At 36.5% G+C, this 20,822-nt stretch overlaps 1 pseudogene; it reads left to right on the top strand.

The window, feature by feature from the left end:
* Positions 1-18,751: 18,751 nt before the first annotated feature.
* On the top strand, positions 18,752-19,966 carry LOC143669892 (palmitoyltransferase ZDHHC6 pseudogene; annotated as a pseudogene).
* The last annotated feature ends 856 nt before the right edge of the window (positions 19,967-20,822 follow it).

Genomic DNA, 20,822 nt, shown 5'->3' with positions numbered 1-20,822 from the left:
TTTTTTTTTTTTTTTTTAAATGTCACTACTGAAATCAGGTATGCTATTATCACAATTTAGTACTTTTTAATGACATCTCTTAAATTCAATCCAAAGATTTTATTACCCCCAAATATTAAAACATATGTGTTCCTTCCCTACATTCTCTTCTCTTTCATCCTCTCTCTTTCTTCTATAACTCATCTTTTCTTATTTATATGTACAAATGACCATCCAGCTCTCTATCCCTCTATTTTTCTTATAGTTTCCAGAGAGAAAAGGTATGTCAGCTTTCAATTTATATATTGTATACAAATTAAAACAAATTAAAATTAGCAAAATAAGCTTATGAAAATAAGATGAAGAATGACTAAGGAAGAAGGAATACAAATATGTAAAATAAATAAATATAAACTGAGTGAATAACTTTATCAATGATTGTTATTTGTAGCCAATCTTAAGTTCGTATCAGAATATATTCAACCGTCTATTTTTGCTTGTTTGTTTGGAAATTTGGTGGTTTTATTTCACATATTTTGGAAAATCTCTTTTAGATCTTGTTAGTGAACTTATATGATATCTGTCCTTTTTTCTGGCTTACTTCAGCATTATATCCTCAAGTTTCATCCATGTTGTCACATGCTTCAGAACCTCATTCCTTCTTACTGCTGCATAATATCCCTTCATATAGTATGATGAATATATATACCATTTTGTTAACGCACTCATCTGTTGGTGGACACTTGGATTGTTTCCATCTTTTGGCAGTTGTGAATAATGCTGCTGGGCACATTGGTGTGCAAATGGCTGTCCCTGTCACCACTTTCAGGTCTTCTGGTATATACCGAGCAGCAGAATTGCTGGGTTATAGGGCAACTCAGTACTTAGGCTTCTGAGGAACCACCACACTGTCTTTCACAGCAACTGTACCATTTTACATTCCCACCAGCAGTGAGTGTTTCTGTTTCTCCACATTGTCTCTGTATGAGTTGTTCAGCTATATACCAGAAATGGAATGCCTTTTAAAAAGAGGCTTCAATAAGTTGCAAGTTACAATTCTAGGGTCATGAAAATGTCTAAACTAAGGCACCAGCAAGAGGTCACCTTCTCTCAAGAAAGGCTGATGCCACCCCTAACTCCTCTGTCACCTGGGAAGTCACGTGGCTGGCATCCGCTGGACACTTCCTCCTGGGCTTGGTTGCTCTCAGACTGTTTCTTCACTTAGCATCTCTGGGCCTTCACTTAGCTCCTCTAAGACACAACTCAGGGTTCTGGCTTGCTTAGCATCTCATGAGAAGGCGCATGGCAACATGTGCTGGGTCCTGCATCTCCAAACATCTGGGTCTCGTGTTGGCTCTGTCAGCTATGAAGCAATTGTTCTCCAAGTGTCTGCATCTGCTGTAAGTTTTCTTCAAAATGTTTCCCCTTTTAAAGGACTCTAGTAAACTAACTAAGACCCACCTTGAATGGCTAGAGCTGCATCTCCATGAAGATAATCTAATAAAAAATTTCAACTCTATAGTATTGTATCAGGATTAAAATAAATAACTGCCCCCACAGGACTGGATCAAAATTTAAAAATGGCTTTTCTGGGGTATATAATAGCTTCAAACTGGCACAGTCTCCAACATCTGTAGTTTACTGTCTGTTTAGTAGCAGCCATTCTTTTGGTGTGAGATGATATCTCATTGTGGTTTTGATTTGCATTTCCCTAATAGCTAATGAAGATGAACATCTTTTCATGTGCTTTTTAGCCATTTGTATTTCTTTTTTTGAAGAAATGTGTGCTATTTTCTTTTGCCCATTTTATAATTGGGTTGTTTGTCCTTTTGTAGTTGTACTGTAGGATTCCTTTATGTATACTGGTTACCAAGTCCTTATCAGATATATGGTTACCAAATATTCTCTCCCATTGAGTTAGCTGGCTTTTCACCTTTTTCACAAAGTCCTTTGAAGGACAGAAGTGCTCAGTCATCAGGAGTTCCTATTTACCTATTTTTTCTTTAATTGTTTGTGCTTTAGATTTAAGGTCTAAGAAGCTACTTTCTATCACTAGGCCTTGAAGGTATTTCCCTATATTTTCTTCCAGGAGTTTAGCAATACTGTCTCTTATATTTAGCTCTTATATCCTCTTGGACTTAGTCCTTGTATAGGGTCTAAGGTAGGGGTCCTCTTTTATTCCTTTGAATATGTATATCCAGTTCTCCCAACCCCACTTATTGAAGAGACTATTCTGTCCCAGTTCTGTGGATTTGGGGGCCTTGTCAAAAATCAGTTAACCATAGAGCTAAGGGTCTACTTCTGAACTCCCAACTTGATTCCATTGATCATTAATATGTCTATCTTCCTGCCAGTGCCATGCTGATTTGACCACTTTGACTTTATAATAAGCTTTAAAGACAAGAAGTCTGGGGACTCTCACTTTATTCTTCTTTTGGGAGATGCTTTCGGCTATTTTAGGCTGCTTTCCCTTCCAAGTAAATTTGATAACTAACTTTTCCAAATCTGAAAAGTAGGTTATTGGACTTTTGATTGGTATTGCATTGAATGGATAGATCAATTTGGGTAGAATTGGCATCTTAACAACATTTAGCCTTCTGTCCATGAACACAGGATGTCTTTCCACCTGTGTAGGTCTTCTTTGATTTCTTTTAGGCAATACTTTGTAGTTTTCCGCATACAGGTTCTTTAAATCCTCAGTTAAGTTTATTTCTAGATACTTGATTATTTTAGTTGCGATTGTGAATTGAATTTTTTTTCTTAATTGTCTCCTGGGTTAGCTTATACTATTGTATAGAAAGATTACTGATTTCTGCATGTTAATCTTGTATCCCACCATTTGTTGAATTTATTAGCTTAAGTATCTTTGTCATAGGTTTCTCAGGATTTTCCAAATATAGGATCGTGTCATACACAAATAAGGAGAGTTTTACATCTTCCTTTCCAATGTGAATGTCTGTTTTTCCTTGCCTAATTGCTCTAGCTAGAATTTCTAGTACAATGTTGAATAACAGTGGTGACAGTGGGCATCCTCGTCTCCTTCCTGATCTTAGAGGGAAGCTTTCAGTCTCTCTCCGTTGAGTACAATGTTGGCTGTGGGTTTTTCATATATGCCCTTTATCATATTGAGGAATTTTCTTTTGATTCCTAGCTTTTGGAGTGTTTTTAACAAGAAAGGATAAGTTTGCTAATATGGCTAGGATGCAACATACCAGAAATGGATTGGTTTTCACAAAGGGGATTTATTAAGTTACAAGTTTACAATTCTAAGGCCATAAATGTGTCCAAATTAAAGCACCAACAAGAGGATGCCTTCCAGGTAACAAACCAGTCAGGACTGCCATTCTCAATGTGCACTGGAAGCTGCTGACCCTGGGAGTATGGAGTGGGCACTGTGCGCCTTGGCTGAGACCCCACCTATGGGCACAATGTGTCTAGTGATTCTCAGGCTGCGTGGAAAGATCTTGGGCTATGAGACTGAGAGGTACCACTTCCCCAGCCAACAGCTGGCCCAGGAGTGGCATACTCTTTGCCATCTAGCAAGACCTGGTTTATCTTAGGACACTGCTTGGACACTAGGATTATCCAAGTTTTTCAGCTAAAACAGTGCCTGCTTCCTATGCAGGGGGTGTGAACAGTCCCAAAAGACCTGGGATAGGAGAGGCTCTGTAAAGCCCTGCAGTTCCCCTGCATTTTCCAGCTTACCTAGCCGATGACACTTTTGGTGACTTAATCATCCTCAGAAGCCGTTTGCCTTTGAGCCCAGGCAGCGTCTGACAGGGAAGGGCTGGAACTGCGGGGTTCTTGTTCACTTGCTTAGCCAGCTGAAAACTGGTTCAATGTGGGGCTGTGTCCCCCACTTTACTAGTGGCAGAGGACTCCTTCAGCTGCCCCAGTCTGCAGCCATCCCCCAGGCAGACTGGGCCTCACACTGCTGTTTCCCCCAAGGTGGGAGATGGATACCAGGACCCAGAGCTGGAAATACAGTCTCTCTCCACGTTTTCTCAGACTCTTCCTCTCTCACTGACCTGAGCCTTGAAATGCCCTCCTCTGCCCCCTGGGTCCCAAAATGGTTGATTTGGATGTTTGCCTCTTTTAGTGAAGATTTTGTGGTTCTCTCCATAGTCCTCCATTTGGTAAAATTCCTCCTTGCTGCCCTTTTGTATTCTGCCCTCCACCATGGCTTAATTCCTGCCGTGGGTCCTGGTTGGCTTGGGTCCCTGTGTCTGGATATCGGTGAGGTTCTGTCTCACTGCTGTGAGAGATTTTATAGTCTGTGTCCCTGGTGGGGTGGCAGGGGTCCTGGCTGCTGCTTCTGGGCACTTCCTGAGGTATGTGTGACTGAGTGAGGGAAAGGGAAAGGACTGGCTGGGATAGAAATTGCCTACCTGATATTTTTCTCTTTCTTTGATTTAGGATTTGTAGACTCTTTCTCCAGTCTATTGCTTTCTCCAGAGTTCTGAACAAGTGAGAACAGTCCTTTTTTTCCCACTGAATCTCTGAGGATTGGTTTTCAGTAACTGTGTACATCACCATGTTGATGATGACATGCCAAACCATCTATTCCTTTCTTTCTTTTTTTTCATTTGCATGGGCAGGCACCAGGAATTGAACATGGGTCTCCGGCATGGCAGGCGAGAATTCTGCCTGCTGAGCCACCGTTGTACCACCCTAAACCATCTATTTTTAATAAGTTATTTTTGTGGTTTTAGATTGAAAGAAAACAATAAGGGGATTTATAGGAACTTTAATATAATAAAATAGCATTCATATCAATATATGGTTGTCTTAAAATTAGAATTTTTTTCTTCCAGAATTATGATATCTTAGCATGCAGATAAAACCGCAAAATAAAAATGGCAGGTACTATCTTTTTATTAACAGACCACAATAAAACACTATAGATGACATTGCCTGCTGTTTGCGCTAACTAGGCCATTTTGAGTTGACAGCATACATGAATAATTCCAATTCATCTCATATTTTCTGTACAGTAATCTATTGTTTAGTAAAAATATTTATTTTGAGAGAACTTTGTCTTGTTTAAAAATGATGTTCATAGCTAAAACAGCACTAATAATTCTGACTGTCCATAAAGTACTTTGAATAAAAGTTCAAGTCAGTAAACAAAAGTTCCTTTAATGTTATTGATCAGCATAAACAACACGATGTGGTTTTTATAATTTCAAGTTAATTTTTTTAGCTTGTGCTTTCTCAACTTCTTTTCCTCCATGTAATCTGTGCTCTAGTATTCACTTAAAGGTGAAAAAAAAAGGGGAACAGTAAGTGAATGTACAAGGAAGAAATGCAACTGTCACATGCACAAATTCTGGGTAGGTCTACCTTCAGATCATTCTAGAATAAAGATACACACACACATGCACACACACACATGCACACACATAGAGAGAGAAGGTTTGGTGAACTTAAACTGACATCCCTGAAAAGAACTGTTTCTTACATTTGTCCTAAATCTCTCATGCAGCTTCTCAGAATAAATTTCCCCTTGAATTACCATCTGTAGAAGATAAAATCACATGGTATCATTGTTTTAAAGGTAGTTGTCTACTTGACCCTCTGCTATGCCCTGGATATCTTACATCCAGGTGTCTCTTGTTGTTGGTCTCTTGAATTTATCATTATTTAGAAAATCCTTCTCCATCTCTATTGGGCCTTTACTTTTTGTCTTTATAACTTATACCACTGAAGTTTTAATCAAGTGAATCCAAAATTAACTGTTTCTATTTTCATATGAATCAAGGCAATCTTTATTTCTGATATTATGACACCTTGGCATTATTTAATCTCTTACTGCCCATTGGGACTTCCAGGTCTCTCTAGGACATTGGTTCTCAAGGTGTGGTCACCAGACCAACATAGTCAGCATCAGCTGGGATATTGTTAGAAATGAGAATTCTCAGGCCCTACTCTAAGCTTACTTAAGTCAGAAATGTGGGAAGGGGTCCATAAATCTTTGTTTCCTCAAGTCCTCCAGGTGATTCTAATGCCAAAGTTAGACATGCATTAGGACAACGGTTAAAAATCTCAACACTCAAGTTGAGGCTTGGGCCAATCACAGAAGAATTTCTAGGGATGGAGCCTGGGTTGCAACTTTTAGAAACGCTCTTGTTAATATGCAGCCAAGATTAAGAACCCCTGCACCAGGAAAAATTCCTAAAGTCTGAGATTCTTCTGATCTTGTGATATGTGATTCCTTACTTACTTAGTAGCTTCTGCACATAGAAGATGACAGGAGCTCTTGTTATGTATTTGAAGAACTTGAACTAGCATGTTTAGATAACTGCGTCAGTAAAGTTTGGAAGAAATAAACATTCATGACTTGAGATTTTTTTTTGGATGATCAAACTTAAGATCAATACCTTCCATCAAATCACTTTTAATTATTTTTGATAACCAAATCAGTCCCCAAATTCTGTGCCCTATTTCATTTCTTCTCTTCTCCCAATTGACATGACTAATGACAAATGTTCCATCTGATCTTTTTACATCAGGTTTTCTTCTAAAGATTTCTTCATCTATATATTGGCCTTTCAAAAACCCATACATGATCATGTTTCTCTTTTGCTTAAATCTCTCCAACAGCTCCTTATTATGTATAGATAAAACACAAGCATGTTGGCATGAAGAGTTCCTTCATGGACTGATAGCTCTTCACTCTCTCCAGCACACTTCATCTTCTAATGACACTAAATTTCTTGAACAGCTTTGTCTTCATCAATACCTAGCATATTGCAAGTCCTTAATACGTGTTTCTTTAATGAATAAATAAGACTACGATTTGCTGTGTTAAAATATACACAGGGGATATTTTAGCTTCTCATAATAGGGAAGAAACTTGTGTGGTCTAAGTTACCTGTAGATAACAAATAGAGAGTCTATTCTATCCTCTACTCCCCCAAATTTTTCAGTGACTTGAAGGCACTAGGTGAGTTACCAAGCTAAGGCAAAAATTAGAGGCATGTCTACTGTTAAGAGACAAACTAAAACAGACCTACACTACAAGAAATGCCAAAAGAAACTTCTCATGTTGATAGAAACATCACAAGAGATAGTAACTTGGATCTATAGGAAACTATGAAGGTCACCAGAAATGCAAATATGTAAGCAAATAATTTTTTAGAACTATATATGTACATACATACATAATTTCTTCAGTAGACAAAGCAATAACTATAACACCATTGAGAGACTTTCAATGTGTGTAGTTGTAGTATATATAACAAGAATAGCACAGAGGACCACTATAAATAGGTCTATACTATAGCAAGTTTATATTATGTGAAGTAGTGCTCACACTACACAGATTATGTTAAATTTAAGATTGAATATTGTAATCTCTAAACCAGACACTTAAAAAATAGCATAAAGAGCTACTGAAAGGCTAATAAAGAAACCAAAGTGGACATTAAAGAATTGAATACCCCAGAAGAAGCTGTAAAAGGAGGAACAAAGGAGCACAAAACAGATAAGACAGAGAGAAAGTATATAGGAGGGATATAAACGAGATGGCAATGTAAGACACTCCAAAAAAGTTCTCCCTCAGAAGCAACTAATAATAGGGCATATCTTATTTGCTTGGAATTTCAGATAATAACAGAGACTGGAAAAAGACTCCACAAAAGCCGAATCAAAAGGGAAAAGATTAAACAAAAAGACTGTAAGAGGTCTGTGGCTCTGACCTGCCAGTCTGGACCTGTGCCCCTCCTTTGGTCCCACGGGGCTTCGGAGTCATGCAGAGGCAGCATTCTGCTCTGGGCACCTCCTGCTGTGACCGGAGGCATGGACCACAGAAACACTCATGGGATAAAGTTGGAAACTCAGGCACATTCAGGCATGGGTACTCAAGGCCACTTAGACCCAGGGTGCAGCCCAAGTGGTGAGGCATGTATGCTTACGAAAGGACTCCCAGGAGACAGAATGACCCAGAGTGGAGCTGTTGGCAAGTGTGCACACACCCGATCTGTTCTCTAGTAGCCAGAGCATTTAAACAAAACAAACAAACAAAAAAAAGTGAGTGTTTTTTTTAAACAGTGACCTCATCTGGCTCCCTGGGTCAGGATACCCTTATGTGGGAAGATTCTAGAGGCAGAAATGACTTATGGAAAATGAAAACATTAAACTGCTGTAAAGGAGGGCCTCAGGAATGAAAATTTATAAGAAAGTATAATAAGAAAATTTATAATAAGAAAGAGCATGGGGGAGTATTTGGGAAAATCATGGCCAATGTGGAGGAAAACCTGCAAAAACAAAAACAAAAACAAAAAACAAGCAAACAGACAAAAAAGCAGCATAGGATTTCCAGAGAAGGAACAGGGAAAAAGAGACATCCTGGAAGCGAGACAATTACACTTAAAGAGGCAACCTTAACAGTTGCACCACATGCCCAGGGCAAGACACAGGTGCCAAAGACCTGAGAAAATCTGAAACCTTAAGCATGGGCAACTCTAAAATTGCAGTATAAGCTGGACAAAGCATTGATGAAGAGCCTGAACACACAGCCTAGCAACACTAAAACCCTAGGTTAGTGGAGAAACTACCTTTCAGAGTTAACAAATCAAAATAATCAGATGCCCAAACATCAGCAAACTATCATAAATCAAACTAAGAAACAGAAAATTATTGTTCATTCAAGGGAAAAAAATAAAACTTCAGAGGAAACATAGACTTTGGAATAATTAATCAAAAAATGTCAAACAAATCTCCTTAAATCAATTCAAGGTGTTGAAGAAAAATATGGACAAAAATAAAATAAATATTGCTATATAGAGCTAAAGAGCATTAAGAAGACAATGTGTGAACATAAAGAATTAGGAAATTTAAAAATAAACAAAAGTTAAGGGATGTAAAGTACAATAGTGGAGATTAAAATACACTAGAGCCATAAAACAGTAAATTTGAAAAGACAGGCAGAAGAAAGAACCAGCAAATTAGAAGGCAGAACAATTAAAATCATACATTAGAAGAACAGATAGAGAATAGAAAAATACTGAGCAGATTCTGAGAGATGTAGGTGACAACATGAAATATACCAACATATTCATCACAGAAGAGAAGAAACAGGTTATTTAATTAAAACCTCAAGGTAACCAAAAATAAATATTTAAAAATATACAGAAATGGAAATGAGAAAGAGATCTATAGCTACATCATAAAAGATCACCCATACACAGAAGGAGCCTGCAAAAAAGGAAAAGAGAGACAAAAAAATATATAGCACATATAAAAAACAAAGGACAAAATGGGTAAAGTATATCCTGCTTATCAGTAATAATACTGAATGTTAATGGGTTAAATTCCCCAATCAAAAGGCACAGTTCAGCAGAGTAGATAAAGAAAACAAAAAGCATGATACAATTTTTTTTTTTATTTACAAGAGACTCCCTTTAGACTCAAAGACACAAATAGGTTGAAAGTAAAAGAATAGGAAAAGGTATTCCATGCAAATAGGAACCAGAAGAGAGCTGGGACAGCTATACTAATACAGAACAAAATAGACTTTAAGACAAAATCTGTTAAAAGATAGAAAGGTCAATACTATGTATTAATAGGAGGGTCAATCCACCAAGAAGAAATAACAATCATAAACATTTATGCACCTAGTCACAGTGTGCCAAAACACATGAGGCAAGACTGAAAGGAGAAGAGATGATTGGAGATAGATGAGGGGGTAGATTGTAGATAGAGGAAACTCCAGAAATCAGTCCCTCCATCAAAAAACTATTGAACTGGCAGGAACTGTCTGAATCAACTATTTTGAACTCTGAAGTGTAGGGGAGCACTGTGCAGCCTCTGAGGAGGAGAGGGAGGATGAAGATGATAAATTGAAGTAACCGCTGGTGAGTTCTTAAACCAGCTACCAACCCCCAAATCCCAACCTCATGGAAAGCAGTAGCAGGGACTGGAGCTCAGGCTCTTGGCACAGCTTGTTGGTGTTAGAGTGCTAGGATGGGACGTAAGGACCTACGATCTGGATCCCAGAGCTCAGCTTTTGATTTGCTATTTCAGATCACTTGAGGCTAGCTGTGAGGGCAGCCACGGTTGCCACACCTCTCAGGCAAAGTGGGTAGAGGAAATTTTAAGAACCTAAGATTCCCCACAACTCTGGAAAAATAGTTGAAGGGCTGCATTAACAGGCAAGTGCTGAATCCAGACACAAAATGACACATTTTGTATGATCTTATTGTTATTAAATAATTAGAACAAGATATCCATATGGGGATCCCAATTAATTTAAGTGCTGACTTCTCATCAGAGAACCATGGAAGCAAGAAGGCAGTGATACACAATATTTAATGTGCTGTTTCTCTCAGCACAATTGCTAACCAAAAATTATATCTGTCAAGAACTTATTTTAAAAATGAGGGGGACATTAGGAAGTTCCCATATTAAAAAACAACAACAACAACAACTAAGGGAGTTCATTGTCACTAGACCCCTACTCGTAATGCAAAAGGGAATTCTTCAGACTGAAATGAAAGGACACTAGGCAGTGGATCAAGGCAGCTAAAGAAATAAAAACCTCTGGTAGAGAGGCATTTAATATTTAAAACACATGCTGCTTACCATCTCCAGTGTTAGAGGGAAAAAGAAACTCTTCCTGAGTCAGGCATCTGCAGATGTGATTATTTCAGATATAATTTGTGGGTCAAGTCTTGTTTGCTGCCTGACACCTTTGGAAGAGATTGATGGGTTAAATAGTAGAATAACTATTATGTAGGAGGGGTCATCTGTCTCCTTAGGTATACATTACAAGATTAGTACATGCTTGTAAAAAGAAAAGCCATAAAGTAGGGGATTTGGGGAGGATGGTGAAGTTGGAAGCTCCAGAAATCAGTCCCTCCACCAAAACAACTACTGAGAGTCCTGAAAGCTGCAAGAGAAATGCACTGAGTTATGTGCAAGGGAGTCCAGTATGCTTAAGTTCTGATTTCTCAATCAGAAACCATGGAGACAAGAAAGAAATGGTATGAAATAAAGTGCTGAAAGAAAACAATTGCTGACCGAGAATTTTATATTCAACAAAACTTTCCTTCGAAAATTGGGGAGAGATTAAGACTTTTCTAGATTAGCAAAAGCTGTCATTACCACTGGATCTGCCCTACAAGCAATGCTGAAGGGGGTTTTAAGACTGAAAAGAAAAGATACTAGACAGTGCATCAAAGCAGCAAGATGAAATAAAGACCTCCAGGAAAGGTAACCCTGTGGATGATGATAAATGCCTGATTTGTTATATGGCATTTTTTGCTATGTAACTCCACTTCTTACATCTTACAGGTGCTAAAAACTACATGCATAAAAAGTAATGATAACTCTGTGGTTTTGGACATAAAATATACAAAGATATAATTTATCAGAAGTACAAAATAGGTGAGGTAACAGAGGAACATATTGACAAGTGTATGTATATGCTATTGAAGATAACTGGGTACCAAATCAAATATGACTGTTATAAATTTAATATGTTAAATTTTAACTCTATATTAACCATAAAAAAAGATACATGAACAATATATTCCAAAGGAAATGAGAAAGGATGCAGTGGTACAAGTAAATATGAAAATAGGCATTAATGTAGTAATTGATGGTCAAAAAGGCATAAAATTTATAAAGGCAAAATCAAAAAATGGCAAAATAATAAATAAAAGGAAGGACATTCTGTGTTCATGGATTGCAAGACTAAATTTTGTTAAAATGTCAAATACACCCAAAACAACTTACACATTCAATGCAATCACAATACAAATGCCAACAGCCTTCTTTGGATAAGTGGAAAAGCCGATTATTAAATTCATGTGGAAGAATTAGAGACTCCCCGAATAGCCAGAGCCATGTTGATAAAAATCAAGGTTGGAGGACTCGAAATTCCCAATCTTAATAGTTATTACGAAGCCACAGTAATCAAAACAGCATGATATTGACACAAAGACTGACATATAGAACAATGGAATTAAATTGAGAATTCAGACATAAAATCTCACATTTCTGACCAACTGATTTTTGACAAGGGTGCTAAAAAAGTAGTCTTTTCAACAAATGGTTGAGAGAAAAATTGTTAGCCATATACAAAAGAATGCTTATGCAAAAATTAATTCAAAGTGGATCAAAAACATAAATATAAGAGTTTAGATCTATCAGACTCCTAGAGGAAAATAAAAGAAAACATCTTTAGGCCCTTGTGTTAGGCAATGGATTTTTAGAACTTATACCAAAACCACAAGGAACAAAAGAAAAAAACTATGTATATTGGAGCCGTAGTCATCAAAATTTAAACTCTTGTGCCTCAAGGACTTCAACACGAAAGTAAAAAGACAACCTATAGAATGGGAGAAAATATTTGGAAAGCACATAGGAATAAAAGTTTTAATATCCAGAATTTACAAAATGAAATCCTACAAACAACCCAATAAAAAATGGGCAAAAGACTTGAATAGACGGTTCTCCAAATAAGATATACAAATGACACACAAGCATATGAAAAAAGTGATTATCATTTGCCATTAGGGAAATGCAAATTAAAATTGCAATGTGATACCATTTCACATTCACTATTTAAAAATGGCACTACATTTCTTCCTTGTTGTAAGAAAATGTTCCGAAGTAATACACATTCAAGGGCCATTATTATACAATGTTCATGTGTTCAGGAAATAGATAAATATGTCGGAGATAGATAGATAGATAGATGATAGATAGATAGATAGACAGATAGATATACAGAATGGTATAGAAAATATGGCAAAATGTTAAAATTGTTGTAACTGCACATTGTGGAGCAGGGGGTGTTGGAGTTCTCTGTATGGAACATACATTATTTTTTCAACTGTCCTGAAAGTTTGAACTTTATTTCAAAATTAAAATTTTAAAGAAAAAAAGAAAACAAAAAGCAAAATGAGAAACCTAAAGCCATTAAATAATTACATCAAATATAAATGATGAAATACAACCAATAAAAAGAAAGTTTTCGGATAGATTAAAAAGCAACATCCAGCTATATGCTGTCTAATAGGAGACACACTTTATTTATAAAGACACAAAAAGATTGAAATTTCAATTAAACGTTAGAAAAATATATTCCATGCAAACTTTGATAATAAGAAAGCTGGACTGATTATACTGATGTCAGAAAAAACAGACTTCAAGACAATGAGTTTTGCCAGAAATAAAAAGGGACATTTGTTAGATGAAAAGTATAAATATATCAGGGGAACATAAAAGTTATAAATGCATATGACCCTAATAAAAGAGCTTCAAAATACATGAAGGGAAAACAAATAGGACAAAAGAAAAATAGATCTGCAGAAATATTTAGAATTTCCGATACTACCTTCTCAGTAATTAGAAGAACAATTCAGCAAATAGTAATCAGTAACAATGTAGAAGATATGATAATATTATTCATGTTGGCCTAATTAATACAAAGAGATCAATCTCCAATTGCAGAATATAAATTCTTTTCAAGTGCACATGGAACATTCTCAAAGGCAGATGATATGCTGAATCTTAAACAAGTCTCAATAAATACATTTCAAATGGTTGAAATCATATACAAATCAAATGGTTGAAATCATATAGATTATGTACTTTGCTAATAATGCAATTAAATTTGAAATAATAACAATAAGATACTTGTTTAGAGTTGATAAAATAGCACATTTCAGAGTAACCAATAGGCCAAAGAGGAAATGACACGGGATATTAGGAAATACCGTGTTGTTAAGACAATGGGTTAACAAATGGTAGTATAGGCATACAATGGAATTACTCAGCACTAAGAATGATGTACTGATATATGCATGTGCATGCGTGAATGTCACATACATTCAGTTTCTGGGGAGATGGAAATATTCTATTTCCTGATAGGTTTGGGGTACATGACTGTATCTGTCAAAACTGAATAGCTAACATTTCAATGCATTTCAATGCGTGTAACTCAGAGCTAAAAAAATGCCTACAATAATAATTATACAATTGTTATAATTATAATAATTACAATAGTTATTATAATAATGTAATGGAAGGTGGAAAATCAATCAAGGTATAGTTAAAAAATTTTAGAATGCTTATAATTATTGAAGATGAGTAATTAATATAAGTGAGGATTAATTATATTTTCCTGTTTGCTTTACATGTGTATGAAATTTTCTATAGTAAAAAGGTAGGAAAACATAAACAGTGACCATCTCAGAAATTTTTTACACCATTTAATAATTGGATCATGAAGAATATATTCTCAAAATTATCACCAGGAAACATTAATGGCCTTTTCTTCTAAATTCCTTCTGTGAAATGAGGTATTTTTGTGTTTTGTTTCAGAGAGCATTTTTTTAGCTAGTGATTTGTGATGGAAAACAGCAGCAACAACAACAAAAATGGATAATCTAAGGATTGATTATCAAAATAAATTATGCTGTAGTATTCAGCATAAGCTACATACAAAGTCATCTATGCTTCACCTAATATTTCATAAAGCTGGATCTGACCCTTCGGAAATCTTCAGTGTAAATTGTGTTTATTACTTTTCCCCTTTATAGAGATTAGTATATGGTACAGAAATGTAACCATTGTGAATTGTTATGTCAAGAATTATTAAATTTATCGCTACCCCTTAAGGCCTCTAGGTCCTTCATTCCCTTATAAAAGTGAATTAGATTACACTGACTTTTCTTGTTCCCTACAATTCATAATGATTGCTGCCCAAAGCATAATTCTCTTAAAGGTGATGTCAAATTGAATCTATAATTCTAGTTTGGCTGATTTAAGAGTTTATGTTTTTTCATTTCCCAGTGCCTGCCCATGCAAAAAAAAAAAAAAACAGAGTTTATGGTTTTTGGCTTTTGAGTTCTAATATTTCATCTTATATTCTAGCCACATCCTAAATGGTTACCTTATAACTAACTACTAAATTGTAAAGTTAACAACCAATGACCCACCTTAAGTAAAATAGTAGATGTACAAGAGAGAGGTAAAAAAGGAAATTGGCACATAACACAATTAAGAAAATTACTGGGTCATCATTTCTGCAACACATAGTGAGATAATGGTCATTATTTATAACACTCTCTCTCTCAACATTGCATGTTTGCTTTGCCCTCAAGTAACATCCCAGCTAATCAAGATTCTTTGCCAGATGATATAACCTAAGCTTTTACTCTTGCAAATACTGAGTACGTAATGGTACCACCTATGCAATTGCAGGTGTCATCAATGAGCTTTTTACCACTGGATAAAGCAATACTAAGAGGCATTCTAGAATCTCACTGCTCAAAGAGTAGTTCTCCATCATGCAGAACAAGCATCTCCTAAAAATACAAGATTCGAGCCCCACTTTCAATCCACTCTATCAAAATGTGCATTTTAACCAGACTCCCAGGGTGATGCATACTGCTTTAGCTGTTTCTCTGACATTGTCCTAGTCTACAGAATCATTCAAATCTTTGGCATAGAGTGCCCTACCTCTTTTTTATAGCAACAAACTCATTTCCCATCAGTATTCCTGATCTATCCTAGACAACACGGTATCTCCTAGAGGTCACCTTTAGTTTCTATTTCTGAGGTACTTCATGCAGTAGTGCTAAATACCCTCTTATGTTCTCTGTCACACACGGTAACATTTCTTTTTCTCATTGTCATACTAATTGTCAAGAAGTTCCACATTCATTTGACAACTTTGCATACTCAATTCAGTTTTATCTTCTGCTTTATCTCCTAATTTGCTACATATTCCAATGTTTATACCAGCAACAACTCATATTCCAATTTTCAATTCCTTGTTCCCTTCAGATCAAACTAATTCCATTTGTCAACAGTTCAGTCATTCTGACAACAGTTCACAGTGCCATGCCTAAATGATGGTCTAAGGAACAAGTATCATGTGGGACTAAATATTGATTCTAGCTATATGGATTCCCTCATTTATCCTATTTCCAAATAATGTCAAATTCTGGGGTACCAACATTTAAGATTTCAATATATCTTTAGAGGGGACACAGTTCAACCCATAACGCATGTCTATCAATATGATGTACATGCTATTGATATCAGGATGTATATATTTTCAGCTGTTTCTTCTCTACTGAGTTCCATACTTAATGTCCAACTGCCTGGTAGATAGTTCCATTTGAATGGTCATCCAAAACATAATGAATCCAAATAGAATGCTTGATATTCCTCCCTAAAATTCTCTCCTCCAGTCTTCTCTTTCTCTGATACTATCCATCTGTTGTCAAGCCAAAGCCTTGGAATCTAAAGATTATTTCTTTTCATCCCCTCTCACTCAATCCAATGAAATGTTTGGTAGGTTCTATATCTTAAAAGCATGTTGAATCTTTCTCTTACTCTGTCTTAGTCTAAGCCGCCATCATACGTCTCTCACTTGTATTCCCGGAAAAGCTTTTAACTGTTTTGTTTTTTTTTTTTTTTTGCATGGGCAGGCACTAGGAAACCAATCTGGGTCTCCCTCATGGCAGGCGAGAACTCTGCCTGCTGAACCAACGTGGCCCACCCTTAAGTGGTTTCTTTATCTCCACTCTAGCTCTGTATGGATTTTCCCATATTGAAGACAGAGTGATTTTTCAATATTCACCTACTTAAACATTTCCAATGCATTTTTCCAACACTTTAAATAAAATCCTGACTCCTTTTAAAGACCTTATGTTATCTCTCTGTCTGTGTCTCCTTCTCATCTCTTTCTGCCTTTCCAACCCTCTTTGCCATTCATCCCAAAATAGCTCCTCAAGCATGCCAAATGTGGCCAAGGGCCTTCACCCATTTTCTTTTTGTCCTTTGTTGGAATAGCCTATGCTCTCATGTGGCTGGCTCCTTCCATCCCTCAGCTCTCAGCGTAACTGCCATCTATTCAAAGGGGCCTTCCTTCATGACTCTAAATGATACCCTCCCTATCCATCATATTCACTATAGTTATCCTTTTTATGCTTCCTCTTCAGAGATCTGTACCATATATCTTGTACTCTGTTTACCTGCTTATTGATTCTATCTTACTTTTTAAACTAGCAGCTCTATGAGGCAAAGGCCATGGGTTTTGTTCATTTGTGCACTGCTGTGAGTCCAGCATCTATACATTGCCTGGAACCTAGTGGATAGTCAGAAAATATGTGTGAATGAGTGAGTGAATGAATGAGTACTGAAATTTGAACCCTGCTGAAATCATATTTTTGAAGTGTTTCGTGCAAAAAAAGAAACAATGAAAGAATGCCGTGTAACCAATAATGAATTTGAGATGGTGGCACAAAATGTTAATGAAATGTCTACTCATTTGGATTGATGGTGTAATGCTAAAGCATGAAACCCCCCAAATTATCCCTGCTTTTTAGCAGTTTTCTTCTGTACATGTGCAAGTGTACCTTACCTCCAGTTTTGTTTTTCCATTGCTCTTCATTCTTCCTCAGGTATGATTCTTCCTGTGTTTATTTGATAGGAATTCTTAAAAATGTTTTTTCTACTTATGAATCTTTTTTTTTCTTTTCCATGATTTCTAAGGATGTATGTGTATATCTGTATATGTATGTGCATTGGTGGAGTAACGATTTTGCGCTCTATTAAAAGGAAAATATCTCTTATGCATGATGGTATCACATTGTATATTAGCCTATCATGTGTGTGGTGTTTGAAGCCAAAACCCAAACTATGTTTGAATTTTTAATAGGTTGAAAAATAGTAAAAAGAGTTTGAACTAATGCCATCAACATCAGTAAATTTCTCATGGAGCTTAACTGTACTTTGGCAATTTTTAGTATTTCTTTGGACTTGACAAATGGGGCAATATCTTTTAAGAACTGAAAGAAAAACATTGTCAATCTAGAATTCTATAAATTCTTTGTTTTGAAGACAAAACAAAGACTTTTATAGACATACAAAAGATGAAAGAATTAATTATCAAAAGCCATACAGCAAGAATTAAAGGAAGTCCTACAGGCAGAAGAAAAATGAAACCAGATGGAAATATTAACTTAAGGAAAGAAATGAGGAATACCAAAAATGATGACTACATGGACAAATATAAAATGTTCTCTTTTAGTATTTAAATATATTTAAAGGTTAATGAATGATGTAAAAACATAACAGTAAAGTAATATGGTGCTTTTATTTAACACAGATTTGGAGTCAAATTATGATGACAATAGCACAAGGGTTTATAGGAGAGAAATACAAGTACACTACATGAGGTGCTTATACTGTATTGAAATAGTGTATTAGCACGTGAAGGTGAACTATTATAATTTAAAAAAAAAAACGTGTATGATAGATCCTCAAGCAATCCCTAAAATAGCAAAGCAAAGATTTTGGCTCATAAGCCAACAACAAAAGAAAATATCAATGTAATCATGATAAAAGGCTGCAGGTGCTGGCAGATGGGTGAGTCAGTCATAGCAGGTCCTTCTCCTCAGCCTCTAGCAGTCAGGATTTGTTTCCTGCTTGTCCTAGACTTGGATGCCCACAATGACGTCGCCCTTAGAGGAAGAAATCTGTTCCTGCTGAGCCTGGGCCACCTCAGGAATGTGGTGACCTAGGAACAGAGCCCATGAAGTGGAGTTTCAAATCAAATATTGGATTCTCCTTGTTAAGATAAAGAGTGCTGAGTGGCTGACACTGAAAATGGCATGATCTGCATTATGACCCCATAATTTTAAGATATAACAGGGAAGGAAGATATATGGACTTGTTGCACATGAAAAATGTGCACAGACAAAGGAAATCTATAAATCTTTAAAAGTAGGAGGAATTCTTCACCAAAATGGGTATATTCTGCTCAGTCATCAAGTCTGAACATCTCCAAGAGTTAAAGAGACAGTGTCCCTGGGTTCTGGTCATAGCCCTGCGTGGTACAGCAGCACGTTCTAGGACGGCTGTGATGGACTCTGTTGTAGGTATTGGCCTTTACATTCAACTGAAGGAAGCATGAATTTCAAAGTGTTGACAAATTGGGAAGTCCTGATTCTTTATAATTACGTTAATGCTATGATGGGGGTCCTGGGCTTTGTCCCTCTGGGGTGGAAACCAGACAATTCTCAGGGTAGCATGTATCTTCCGTATTGCAAAATTTGCTAAGCATACAAGGCACCCCTGCAGAAAGTCTCACAGATGTGTGGCGAAGATGGACCGCACCGTCCTTGGATCAATAGTGTTGTCAATACCAAAATCCTGCTTCTTTCACACTGTTTCTCCTTTTAGAACCCCTCTACTATATTCGTGCTGCTTTCCTTTTCGTTATGGCTGCATACACACAGCTTTATAACTGGCTCTCTTTTGGGCGGAAATGGTAAATATTCACACGAGTGCAGCCCGTGTGATCCCATTCCGACTGTTTCGTTTGAATTAGCGGCATTTGCTGCCACCTTGTTTGCTGGGGGATTTAGGAACAACCATAGTTGTTGGGATGTTAGTTTTCATCCAGATAAAGATAAGTCTCAGAAACAAAACTTTTATTGAATCATGAATTGGAGAGAAGGCTAAAGGTGGAATTCAATATTATGGACTGGATGAAGTCTTTGTTTTTCCTTATGATATGCGAAGTAGGTGGAAGGCTTTAAAGCAAGCTTTTACATGGTTAGGGATCCCTGCAGGAGAGGGATTGGAGTGGCCAATAAGAGAAGGCTGCCATCAGTACAGCTGAGCAGTAGAACAACACAAAAGCAGATAAAAGATGCAGAAATGTTCACTATAAAATAATGGAGTATACTAGTGGTGCCTACTGTCCTTTGAATAAAGGAATCAAAACCTTCTTCACAAGCACCTGCATTGAATAGCCTCAAATAAGGCTAGAAAAACGGAAGTTCTTTTTAACCAAAAGAGGCTTAAGATACTGGTTGTATGAAGGCAAAATTATTGATGATGCTTTTCTAGCAGGATTTCAAAGATGTGAGGGTGGCCCCTTAGAAACTGTGTGGGGAAGTGTCCCTGGGATGCTGAGACAGATTAAGTACCAGAGGGTGAGAAGGAAAATAGGTAGCCACTGATAAATTATCTTTCAGTCCATTCTGTTACTTGAAAATTGTACATATTACTAAAGAACTATGCAATGAGCCTTCTCTGATTAAGGTGCTGTTTTTTTCCTCAGAGGTGACCTAGTGCCATGATTTAAATATTTTTAATACCATGTTGAAACGGGGAAGCCATTCTGCATACACCTTTGAATTCCTGCCACTCTTTACCACCTTCCCCTCCCTGCAAAGGAAAAACACTTCACTCAAGTAAGTTAACTGCATTTTCTCTAAGATTGTTTTATGCACTGAACAGTATGGACCTCACCTGCAGATATAGTTCCCCCTTTTCCAGGAGCATCTGCATGTGATGCTTTTATTGTCTTTTCCCCGTAGTTGATAATTCTTATGTAATATCCTTAATACTGTAGATATAATCTATTAGATACAATATGAGCTCAAATTTTGCTACCTGTCTTTTAATAATGCAGTTTTGTCAAGTCAAATAAAGAACAATGGTTGTTCTGTATATTTAAAAGGAGGTATATGAAGGAACAAGGAACAGAGAACAAATATGACAAATGAAAACAAATAATAAGGTGAGAATTCATCTGTAACAATAGTATTAATTGCATTAAAGGCCAAGTCAGAAAATGTCAGAATGTGTAAAAACCAGGATGCAAATATATACTGCCCTTTTTAAATAAAATGACACAAATTCATAAAAAAAACATATGGGAAAGTATATAGCATGAGAAAACTAATAAAAATCAGCTCGAGTGGCTTTATTAATATCAGACAGTTAATTTCAGAGCAAACCCTGTTACAAAAGATAGGAAGATCTCATTTCATAATGATAAAAGAGATATAGGGGTGATCTCATGA

The sequence above is a fragment of the Tamandua tetradactyla genome, chromosome 26 (assembly GCF_023851605.1).
Source record: "Tamandua tetradactyla isolate mTamTet1 chromosome 26, mTamTet1.pri, whole genome shotgun sequence".
Classification (NCBI taxonomy): domain Eukaryota; kingdom Metazoa; phylum Chordata; class Mammalia; order Pilosa; family Myrmecophagidae; genus Tamandua; species Tamandua tetradactyla.
This window is presented reverse-complemented; position numbering and strand designations above follow the sequence as displayed.